This window comes from Electrophorus electricus, chromosome 17 (genome assembly GCF_013358815.1).
Source record: "Electrophorus electricus isolate fEleEle1 chromosome 17, fEleEle1.pri, whole genome shotgun sequence".
Classification (NCBI taxonomy): domain Eukaryota; kingdom Metazoa; phylum Chordata; class Actinopteri; order Gymnotiformes; family Gymnotidae; genus Electrophorus; species Electrophorus electricus.
In genome coordinates, this window is record NC_049551.1 from 16,835,301 (window position 1) to 16,847,780 (window position 12,480).

Consider the following 12,480-nt stretch of genomic DNA (forward strand, 5'->3'; position numbering starts at 1 on the left):
ATGCCTTCATTAGCTACACACGGTATCTGTTTAACTAGTAATGCCTTCATTAGCTACACACGGTATCTGTTTAACTAGTAATGCCTTCATTAGCTACACACGGTATCCTCACAGTATCCTCACATAACTGCCTTTTGCCTTCATACCCTGGCCACTTTATTAGGAACCTCTTCACATAAATCCCCTCTAAGGCAAACAGTTACGGACTGTGGCTCCTCTGTTGCCAGGTTAACCAGCTTCTGTCCGGTCCAGTGCTGAGATCACTGCTGACGAGGACAGCAGGAACTGCACACAGCAACAGCTGGGCTATAGACTTCAACTGTATATTTAACAAGTGTTTCAAATAAAAGTTCTGAAGAGGTGGCTTGTAAGTACAGACAGGTCTTTAGAGATTAATGATTAAAGTGGACTGTTCACTTGCCCCTACGTATCTGGTCAAAGCCTCAATTGGATTTGATAGTTTCCCAGAGGATGTATTTCACTCTCCACTACACTCCTACACTAATAAAAACCTTTCAGAACTTCACAAGACTCAGCAAACACCCAGAACTACTACCCTAGAACTTCTATCCCAAAAATACTACCCTAGAACTTCTACCCTAGAACTTCTACCCTAGAACTTCTACACTTGTATCCTTTATGAAAGGTGCAGATCTTCCTGTGACACATGGAAGATCCTGTTACATCTAACACGCCCAGTCATATGCAAAAAAGAAGTGTACTTTGTGTGGTTTTTATTTAAATAACATTGTTGACATGTTTAACACCTTCCCCTGTGCTCTGTCATCAATGGAATGTCCCCCCTCCCAACATACACACACACACACAAACACAAACACACACACACACAAACAAACACACACACACACACACACAAACACACACACACACACACACAAACACACACACACACAAACACACACACACACACACACACAAACACACACACACACACAAACACACACACACACACACACACACACACACACACACACACACACACACACACACACACACACACACACACACACACATACCCCCTTTATGTAAGCTTTTGGTTGCATGCTGTTGGCTATGTCTAGGCATGTTTGGACAAGGTGTTTTCCCTCATGCCCTTACATAACCCCTTACCTGGTGCCCTTTAGATTCCTAATGACTGTTCATGTTGCAACCTTAGCGTTTTTTCTCGCAGCTTTTCCGCAACGTGTATCAGTTTCGGTGAGAATTCTCAGTCGCTTGGAATGTGAATCCCTAGGGTGTGTCCAGAAGACTTGCTCACAACTGTGGACACAGGTATGCAGGTTTGTGTGAAGTGTATTTCTTTCGCTGTTTGTCCCAAATATCTTTTGCAAAGTTGCAAAGTTTAGTAATTCTTGTTCAAAATTGCTATTATATATATATATATATATATAATAGCAATTTTGAACAAGAATTACTAGCCTACATGCTAACTACAACCTTTGAAGTAATTAGTCAGCATGTTTTCCAACTTTGCAATTTTGATATATTGCCATGAATTGGATTATCAAAGCAAATCCATGTAAAAGCCATGTTACACCCAAAATCCTTACTCAATGAAAAAAAATTACAATAACTGACTAACATTCTCATCCATGCATAATGAGTTAATGTGGTGAGTTAAACATTTTCAGGGATACATTTTACATATAAGGGAACGATATAAAACAATATGTACATGACCTTCATCTGGTCTAAGCACCATATGCTCACCATGATTAATTATGCAGTCTCTGGAAGACTTCACCTTTCTTTCTGATTGTCTAATGGTGAACAGAAATTCTGCTGTGTAAAGACCCTTGATTTTGACCTTGATTTTGACCTTAACAAATATGATCACACTGTCAAAAGCCAGTTTTGCAATCTGACTTGTTGAGTGTGCTTCAGCCGTGTCTTTAGCAATCACTGGAGACTAATTAATGAATTGCTTGTGTTAAAAAAAGAGCCATGGGGATCATGAAGGGCATTTTTCTGCGATCCCTCCAGGTGGAAGGCGGAAGGACACTCATTCATTATGTGTGGGTGTACTGAAGTCCTGGCTGAGAGCTGTAACATTGGAGGCGTTGACAGTGGAGTAAACACAAGCCTTGTATTGCAACAGTATCAAGCGCCTGCATTTGCCAGTCAGAGGGGAGGCCTCAAAAAATAGAAAATAACCATGCATGTCCTGTATTTCAGCTGTGGGAAAATATAACCTATGGAACAGAATGACTCTTGGCTTTACAAGACACCTCCAGACGATAAGGTCACATGGAATCTGGTACTGTCTCATCTCTGCTTCTTAAATGCATCCACCCTGTTGGTGCTGGGTTACATCATGGTCTTGATACAGAAGCAGCTCTCTCAGGGCACACGCCAACACTGAAATCAGAGGGCTTGCTTCCTCTTCAACCACGGCCACTTCCAGGAATTTTCTCTTGCCTGGTTTTCACCAGCCTTCCCTGCTCTGCTAAACAATCCTGTTTCCCTCCCATCAGCTGTGTGCGTGTTTACTGTGGTAACCCAAAATGGGTGGGACTTGTAGGGAGCTCCACAGTTCATTAGACATTTACCTTAGTGTCCATGCCGGCTGTCGTGAGCTCGGTAATGACATCAGGATGCAGTTTTGCTGAGGAACGAGGTGGAGCCAAACTTCTCATCAAACATCTGATCAACAAACTTTTATGGTCATTTGGTTTGCTGGAAGAAAATCCAGATTTGTAGCATGTTATAGCCACTCCAAGATCACAGGGCAATTGCAGTCGAACCGCTCTGGTCATGGGTTCTTCATGTCACAAGGCCATTCCAAGAGCAATAGTGTAATTCCATGGAATGCTATGCATTGTAGTTGAACCCATTCTCCCGAATCACATTCCCCCAGGGCTATGGTTACAGACCACTGGAAAATCCCTGTGCTTGGTAATTAGTATGTGTCCTTAAACCTGACACAAGCCAATGCCCATTCATTTTCCAACCATATGACTTTCCATGGCAGCCCTACCATAAAAAGGACTATGGCGCAAATTATGGAGGAGGGAGTGTACGCCGTCTAAAAAGCTCCCTGGCTTTTTCCAGTGGAGCAGACCTTAGTCAGGCGATATGGTGCACTGACCTTCTGGTGCTCGGATCAGATGCAAACTAATTGTTCATGGCAAATGCACAAGCATACTTTTCTGGGACAAATCTGTGATAATAAGAAAACTAAGCCCAGAGAAAAAGCATTTGGATTGTAATTGAATTTGTGTGTAATTCACAGATAGGGACCTTGCTTTTTCCCTTATATCTGCTACTGCTAAGCAACTTTATACACTGTGCTAGTTTCAGCTGCTACGCTGATGATACTCAGCTATCTATCTCAGACCAGAGGACAAATGTCATCTTAATGTTACTGAGGAATGCGTAAAGCACGTCAGACACTGGATGTTGAGAAACTTTCTCTCATTTAAATCTGACAAAACAGAAAAGCTTTTATTAGGCCCACAGATAGCCAGACTTCTCTAATTACATAATAAACCTCGATAGTCTCCCAATCACACTTCTTAAACAGTTCTTTGACAAGATCTTTGTGTAATTATGGATCCCAATCTCTCATTCAAAGCTCATATAAATAATATTTCTAGGACCGCCTTAAGAACATTTAAAAGATTAGGAACATGCTCTCCTCACATGATGCAGAAAAGCTGGTCCATGCATTTATCATTTCTACATTGGACTACTGTAATGCCTTATTATCTGTCTGTACCATTAAGTGCCTAAACGAGCTCCAGCTAGTTCAAAATGCAGCAGCCAGAGTTCTTACTAGATCACATATCTCTTATCTTATCTTAGCTACTTTACATTGGCTCCCAATAAAATTTTATATTGATTCTCAAATACTTCTAATGATGTACAAGCGCTGAAACCACTCAGCCGGAGACCATCTTTGCATATTATAGTTCCCTAATTTACACACTGTCATACCTGGACATGCCTAATTCTATTCTCTCTGCCTAAGTACACCTACCCCTGATGTCATGATGATACTGAGCCTCAACCCATCTCCATGGCTACCCCCACCACCCCCTGATGTCCCCTGCTGTAGCCCAGCACACCTCCACCCCAGACAACTACTTCTCCATTGCCCTTGACAGACATTCTTGTGCAAGACGTAAAGCTCCTCTGTGACGACGGCTGACACAAAGCTATCTATATAAATTTGACTTCGACAGCTCTGGAAGGGCACCACACTGCCCAGTTTATTGTGTCCCCCTGCTCTAACACACCTGATTCAACTCATTAGCTAATTGGCTAACTAAGGTGGTTGTGTTACAGCTGTGAACCGAAGGGCGATCCTTTTAAAATGCAGATGGGTGAAAGCGAGCCATCTGCAGCTGTATTTCCCTGTAGAGAAGGCTGGTGACCCTGCACCCCAAAGCTCGTCTCCAGCTGAAACCCATTTCGGAGGGTCCCTCTTCCCCTCCATGTCCGCGGGAGCCCAGTAGTCGCCTAGCAGCCGTGCCTAATGTGTTACATGTCACAAATGTTTCCTTATCTAATCTTACTCCACAATTAACGGCGCCTGTCAGGCAGGCCATGGATAGAAAAGCCAGAAGCCTGGAAGGCCTTGCGAGTCTGTCGACGGGACTCGCTGATGGTGTCAGGAGTGTTTGTGGAGTGTGTTCACTTGGCAGGCTGCACTTCTACCGAGAGGCCTGGTCACTTTTCTGCTGATAGCTCAGCTGTGAGGTATCGCCATAGGCATCCTTTTGATTTGATTGGCAAGCCACTGAGCTTTGTATTATAGAGCTAGCCACTAATGCTAACCTGTTGGTGAAATATCGGTGAAACATTTCAACTCACACTGCCAAGGCAGAGGTTATGAGACGATACAACAACAAAGAAATCCAGAGGACAGATCTGTGTGGAGAGTGGAGAAAACCGCAGGTGGGGGAAAGGAAAGATTTGGTTAGGTCATTACAGAACAGGGCCATAAGGGTGACAGATGAAAGACGGATTTCTAAAGGGACAAACAAGATGAGAAAGGCAGGACAGGCCAATGATGAGAGTGGAAAGATGCCACTCTGGGCAATATCTCATGCAAAACTTAGGGGAGTTTACTCAGGAAAACTCACAAAATCTGTAATTAAGGCCATACCCCAATCCCAGGTTAGGATTAGCAAGAGCATTACTCTCTGTGTGTGCTCTGTTCTGATCTGGGGGATTCCTACTGCCTTGCTATTATCACTAATATTCCCAGTTCCCCTCTTCACTTCATGGCTTTCTGCCAGACAGTCCATTTCCTATACTGGACTAAAGACAAGGTCAACTAAAGGCCTTATACTGCACGCATGTCTGCGATTTCTGTACAAGTAAAAATCTGGAACTAGTTGCCCGTCTCTGTGTGTTTTAAGGCATTTGTTGGTGGTGCTTTAGAGTCTGAGAGTGACTACAATGATGAGTGTTTACTCAAGTTATGGAGATTGACTTTGCCATAAGGGTCATGTTTGCCCATTGTTTCGATCTAGACATGCAAAGTTTCTGTTTATAGATGCCATGCAATGATTGCTACAGTCTACCAACAACAACATAATCACCGCAACGATGAAAAGATACTTGGACATTGTAGATAAATATTATTCAAACTTCGCAGAATATAACAATAACAGACAGAGTGATAGACACTAAAATACTAATGTATAACCAGAAAAGCCGCTTATAAAAGAGCCGCTTATAAGTTCCTCCAGCTAGACGTGTAGGTATAGCAGCACAGCAGCTAAGGACAGTGGTGTCTTCCAGTCAGAGATGTTACCCTCACCCATTAACAGGGCACGTCCGAGATGGCAGATCTTCACTGGGCTTTGGCATACGTTTACACTTTCAACGCTTGGCAAACCCTATTTATCGGAGATTTGCACATTTATCAGTAATCTTACTCCCTGGGAATGAAACCCAGAACATCGGTGCTGCCAACACCTTGTTCTGTCTGTGGTATCTGGTGAGCTACGGGACTATGAGTTCCTGTGGCACAGAGGATGGTCTGCCCTTGAAGCCTCTGTCTCCACACGGGATCTTTGTTCTTACTGTCTCCTCCGGGAATCCTGTTGTCCCCAGGCAGGAGGAAGAGTAGCATAAGTGTGTCCCTTCATCTCTGAACAGATGAAGCTTTAATGCAGTCATGATTAGGTCCTGAAGCAGGTCCAGCCTCAGTTTGTCTCTTTACCATACCATGGCAGGCTTGCGAGGGTGGAGGTTTCCAAGGTTACAGCCACAACTCTAGTGGAAGCCAGCAGCTCTGAGTGTGTCCTGGTTTGTGGTTTGATAATGGTGTGGAGGTCTAATCCACAGAGCCCACACTCTCCCATCGCTGTGATGCCTCTGTAAACACATTTAGAGAGATTTAATGACCTAACTGGGTCACGCACAACTAGGCTATGGGACAAGAGGTTAGCTATTTCTGATGTTAAACTGTAAATGTTAAATGAGTCATTGTGTTTAAAAACATTAAGATGTTTGTCTATATTTGGTGATTAATATGTTAAATTATCATTCTTTCCTTATCAAAACCAGAAGCAGTAAGGACTCATTCACAGTTTTAAACATATTTGTACAATACCATGTATTTGTAAAACATCCACAGTATGTCAGACATACTTCACGCTGTACATCCAGGTGTGAGAGATCAGATCCTTTTGCTAATGTTAGTGAAGGCAAGCTAACCCTCTTTGTTGTTTGGCTAACTGCCCTTTTTCAAAGTGTTGCAAGTACAGATATTACATGGTTTTAAAAATGTCAGAGTTTTCTGTGTAAATGGTGTGTGTGAAAAAATGGCTCAGTTTGGAGAACAGCAGTGAGAGCAGATCGCTGGCCTGGACACCTGTTATGACTGTCCAGACACCTGTTATGACTGTCCAGACACCTGTTATGACTGTACAGACACCTGTATGATTGTACAGACAGCTGTTATGACTGTACAGACACCTGTTATGACTGTACAGACACCTGTATGATTGTACAGACACCTGTATGACTGTCCAGACACCTGTATGATTGTACAGACACCTGTTATGACTGTACAGACACCTGTATGACTGTACAGACACCTGTTATGACTGTCCAGACACCTGTATGATTGTACAGACAGCTGTTATGACTGTACAGACACCTGTTATGACTGTCCAGACACCTGTTATGACTGTACAGACACCTGTATGATTGAACAGACAGCTGTTATGACTGTACAGACAGCTGCTATGATTGTACAGACACGTTATGACTGTACAGACACTTGTATGGTTGTACATACAGCTGTTATCATTGTACAGAAACCTGTATGATTGTACAGAAACCTGTTATGACTGTACAGACACCTGTTGTGGTTGTACAAACACCTGTTACGACTGTACAGACACCTGTTGTGATTGTACAGAAACCTGTTATGACTGTATAGACACCTGTTGTGATTGTACAGAAACCTGTTATGACTGTACAAACACCTGTTGTGATTGTTGCCATCTCCAGATGTCTTAAACCAAATAATACAAACATAATATCCTAACACTAGACACTGTGAAAGACATTTTACCTTGCCAAGTGTTTCCTCAGCTCCTTTCTGTAAAGGCTTGTCTTCCTACCATAAACTAAATATGTTCAGGTGTCACTTCCTGACACATCCTCATACAGACAGGGCTTGGTTGCTCTGTGCCAGACTGCCGTGATGGAGTGGTGAAGAGATTATGGTGGTAGCCGCAGGTTTGAAGTCCTGCCTCTTTGAGTCTCTACTTACTAGCCACAGTCACTGCAAGATTGATGATGTTTACAGGAAGCAAATAACAATCCCCATGCAAATGTTAATAGGCCCCGCTAGCGCTAGTTCAGATGAGACTGTGGATTAAAGGAAGGGTTATTAGATTCATGTATAATCCTGCCCTTAGCAGCAAGAACAGCAGTATACACACCAACACACACACATACACACACACACACGTTCACACACACACACACACACACACACACATACACATTCACATACACACACACACACACATACACACATACACACACACACATGCACGCACAAAAACACACACACACACACACACATACACACTCACATACATACACACATACACACACACCCATGCACACTCAAACACACACACACCCAAGCATGGGCTATTTTGACATGACGTGCTGGCAGAACCACTCAGCTGATTGTAGGAAAATTAAATGACTAGATTTGCATAAACGAATCCCTCTCCAGAATAATAATTTACAAGCACTGCTTATTTAACTGAATCTGAAATCCTTGCATGTGATACCCGATTTACACAGTAGGTACAATATTTATAGACGTCACCATTTGTCACTCTCTCCTGCTGCGCCTGCAACCCGTCTTCCTGAGTCCAGGTTTGCCTCTGTGTTCTGTCACCCATAAAACACAGAGAGTGTTTGTGTTGTAGGCGGGGCTGAGTCTAGCTGCCCTTTTTTTCCCCAACAGGAGCTGAATCAAAGTGAACTTCATGCTCCATGCATCCTTCCAGGAACTTATCCAGATGCTGCTGCTCTGCTGGAATCTTGGCCCAAAATCCAGGGCCTGTTTCTGGCAACACCCGGACACATCCGTACGGGTCCCACGTTATTGCTGGAAGTTTCTGGACTCTCACTGGCCTTCTACTGAAGGACTGCACATGGGCAAAGACATAGAAAATGAGATATAACCAAGGCCCATCTTACCAAAATTGTAAGAAATTTGTCATTTTCAAAGGGGAAAATGATTATGTGGCTCTGTTTCAAGATCAGAGAAGATCACTGTTTTAAAATGGTAGTGAAACATAACGTGTGCACCAACGGCTCTTCCATACTTCACAGCAAACCTTCAGATTCGTAGCTGTGTTATCAGGCTTTCTGAAATTTCACATTGCCATGACCTATATGGGCTACCCTGTCCTCACCTCACTTCCCTGCCTTGGTCCTCCACCAGCTGTCTAAATAACTTGCCTGCATCTCGCCGCTGTCTCATCCGAAGAGCCGTCTGCTCTTTTAGTGCCCTGAATGCAAAACAAACCTACCGCAAAAGGGCAGATATTTTCTGTCCTGTCCCTCCTCCCCAGTTGGGCCAAGCCTGTGTGTGGTAGACAGTTTGTAAGGGTTCGTGGGACACGTGCCTTTTATGGTCTCATCCAGCTTGTATGACTGATCGTGATTTATGGGTGGGTTAGTGTATGGAAAATGTAACCCTTGGAGACCGATCTGGTGTTATGGCTCTGCAGAGTGAAGAGGATAGCACCGATGGACATGGGGGTGGCATGGGTTTAAAACTTCACCGTGATCTCTGCACAGTCTACCTGCCTTTCGTCTTTTTGCCTATTTATAGTTTAGGGGGCGGCTGAGAAAATGTTTGATATTAAGGTTGACAGGCTTAGCCCTGGCTCCTGGCAATCACATCCCAGCGAATCACAGAGGACAGGCAGGATTGAAGTGTTACAATACACAAAGAAAATGTACGGAAACTCACTGGCTTTCTTCCTCAGCTGTATGTCATGTATAAGGGTACACTGCCTTCTGGTTGGAACTCCACACTCACATACCGTAGTTGCAATATTTAGTTCGATTGCTTACAACTCAGCAAGCACATTCAGGCACTTAAGCACATGTAGCAGTTTATACCTCTAAAGCATGCATGTGTGAGACTGAAAGCAAAGTAAAGTCTGGATCACAGACTGTAGGCGATACCCTGCAGTGTTGAGCTTGGAAGTATGGCAGCAGTGAGGGGAAAAGTCCAAAAACTCTGAGGATGCAGATCTTTGGACCTCCCATCATGCAAAGAACCGAGAGGCCGGTACAGGAGGTGGGGGTGCAAGAAAAAACTTCAGGAAGATCAGAAAACGAAGGGGGAATATTAACTAGTGAATTTAGCAGGGAGGGCGCAGCCCTTGGTTATTACGTAACTCTGTTTAAGGAGCTACTCTGCCATGATGGAAGTGACTCAGTTCTACAGACGCCTGGCATGGTTGGGCATGGTGTAGATTGGCACATGCTGGTGGGCGGCCCTGGCTCTGTGTGGGAGCGACATGCACGCAACTGCAGGGAGGAATGCACAGGCGTGTCCTTCTCCTGAGTGTCCTGCGGTCTGCCACGCAGCAAGAACCAACTAGTCGGCAGGGCCCACAGGAATGTGGCTGCCGGGCTCCGTCATTCACATTCCTGGGCTACTGCACTTGCCGGAAGATTAAGAATGAACACAAGTGGTTATGCTGACATTTTGCAATGTCATAGCGCTACATGAAAGGATGTGAGCTGTACTGAGAGACTGGTTACAATAAATCTCTGGAAGGCTGTGTTCAGTCTTGTCTTTTTATTGCATGCTAATAAATTATTATCATGCAATAAATTTGTTGCTCATTCTTTGGCATTTAAAAAAAAATATCCTTTTGCATTTTGAAACTGGTTTTGAAATGGAACTCATTAATGGAAATGATTTGACAAACTCACTAAAGTACTAAAGTAACCTCAGGAAAAGCTGGTATACCTAAACTGTCTCAGCGCACACCTGGGGCTCTTAAACGCATAAAAGTCCAAATATTTGCAAGTGCACAGAAAGTCTTTATGTCATATTTGCATGAGGAGGCAACAAAGCAACAACACAGCATGTTGATGTTTTAAGAGTCTGGTTTTGTGGAAGTGCAGTGAGAAAGTAGGTAACTAAGACAGACGTGTGAGTCAGGCATGGAACGTAGGACAGTTGGATGCAACACATGACGTCACGATGGACATTTGAGTGAAGGACAGATGAGCGTTATGTAAGCGTATGTTACTCAAGGCCTTCATATCGTGTGTTCCTGCTGGGTCTCGTGTGCGTACATGGACAACCCTTCTGAATACTTATTAATAGGCCTGTTTGGGGGTTCTTACTGTACTTAGTCTCACAATCCTTCTTCTGATGAGTGTGCATACACACACACACACACACACACACACACACACACACACACACACACACACACACATACAGACACACACCCCAATGAGTCCTGCCCTTTGGAAGATGAAGACCTGGCTCTGTGAATCTGTGAGAAAAATCCTGCTCTAAAACTAAAGACACACCTCACCCTATTCACAATGTCTGGTGACACCAATAACAATTAACTAAAATATTTCTCATGGTTGTTTTTGTTCACTTCTGTAAAGAAGACAATAATTCTAGTGTTTCAATGCATGGCCATTTACACAGATTAAGATAATCCACTCTGGGAGTAACTTCAAAGACTGTTCTTTCCAAAATTAGCCCACGGTACATCTGGTGTCTTCTCATATTACAAGTAGCTGTAAGTGAAGTAGAATACCTGGTGCCAAAGTAATTGTGAAGGTCGTTACAGAGATGACTGACTTAAAACCACGTTAAAACTCAGGGAGGTGCCTGATCTCTCAGGAATTTCCCACATGCCAAAATGTATTGATTCTCTCTTCTGTTACTTAACTAAGAATATATATTTGTGTTTTGTTAATGTACCTAGTGACTCTGCTATAAACCTGCTCAGTAGTCCCAAGAAAAGAGACTTAGCATGCCTGCTTTCAGATTTTCATAAAATATCACATCTTAGAAGCAATTTAAGTGCTTTGTTTTAGCAACATGCTGAACAGAAATAGCACATGCAGCAATAGATTAAGATTAGATTAAAAATACATTAAGATTCTTAAAAGGTATGTTTTTCAACAGTTAAGTTGGGAAGGGTCATGAGCATTTAGTGCAAGTGTACTTTAGCAGAAAAGAGGTCTAATAATGATTGTACAAGCAATAGTGTCACAAGGTGCTTCCAGGCAGACAGTGTCACTGTTTAATTCTGAAGGAAGAACAAAACCATGGTTGCCCTGAACTATGTTGTGGTGTGAGAGAGAAGCATTCTTCTGAAATATAAGCACTCGTACTTAACTGATAACAAGGCCACTGAAAGCCATTTACTGCCCAGTAGCTCGAAGTGTCTGAAAATAATTAGAGCCCAATTAGTGCTTAGTTTGCTTTGGCAACCCCAAGATTCAATATCTCAGTCACTGCATATCTGTCAAAAGTGCAGACAAAGCGTTCTCCATTTTAAAATAGTGAATAATAGTGATGACATCGAAGCCGGGATAACACACGTGGCACCATGCAGTGAGGATAACTAATCTAAGATATCTATTACATTCTTTAAAGCCTGTGTGTGTTTGATTCATTGCCTTGATTCCAACTTTGCATGTTCTTGGCACTCTCTTGAAGAGTTTCATGTTTTACAACCATCTTGAAGAGGTTTCCACATACGCTGCGAACTTGGACTGAGAAACTGAAGTTCTGCATGGAAACAAAAAATGCATACTTGCACTTATGGAATGATTGCACTGGAAATAAATTCCTACATAAACATTAGCAGATTGGTGAAGAGGCCTCTGGGAGGTCCATGGCTTAAACAGACAACCAGTGAAACCTATGCATATTCACCTATGCATATTCACCTATGCAGTTTGAGACTT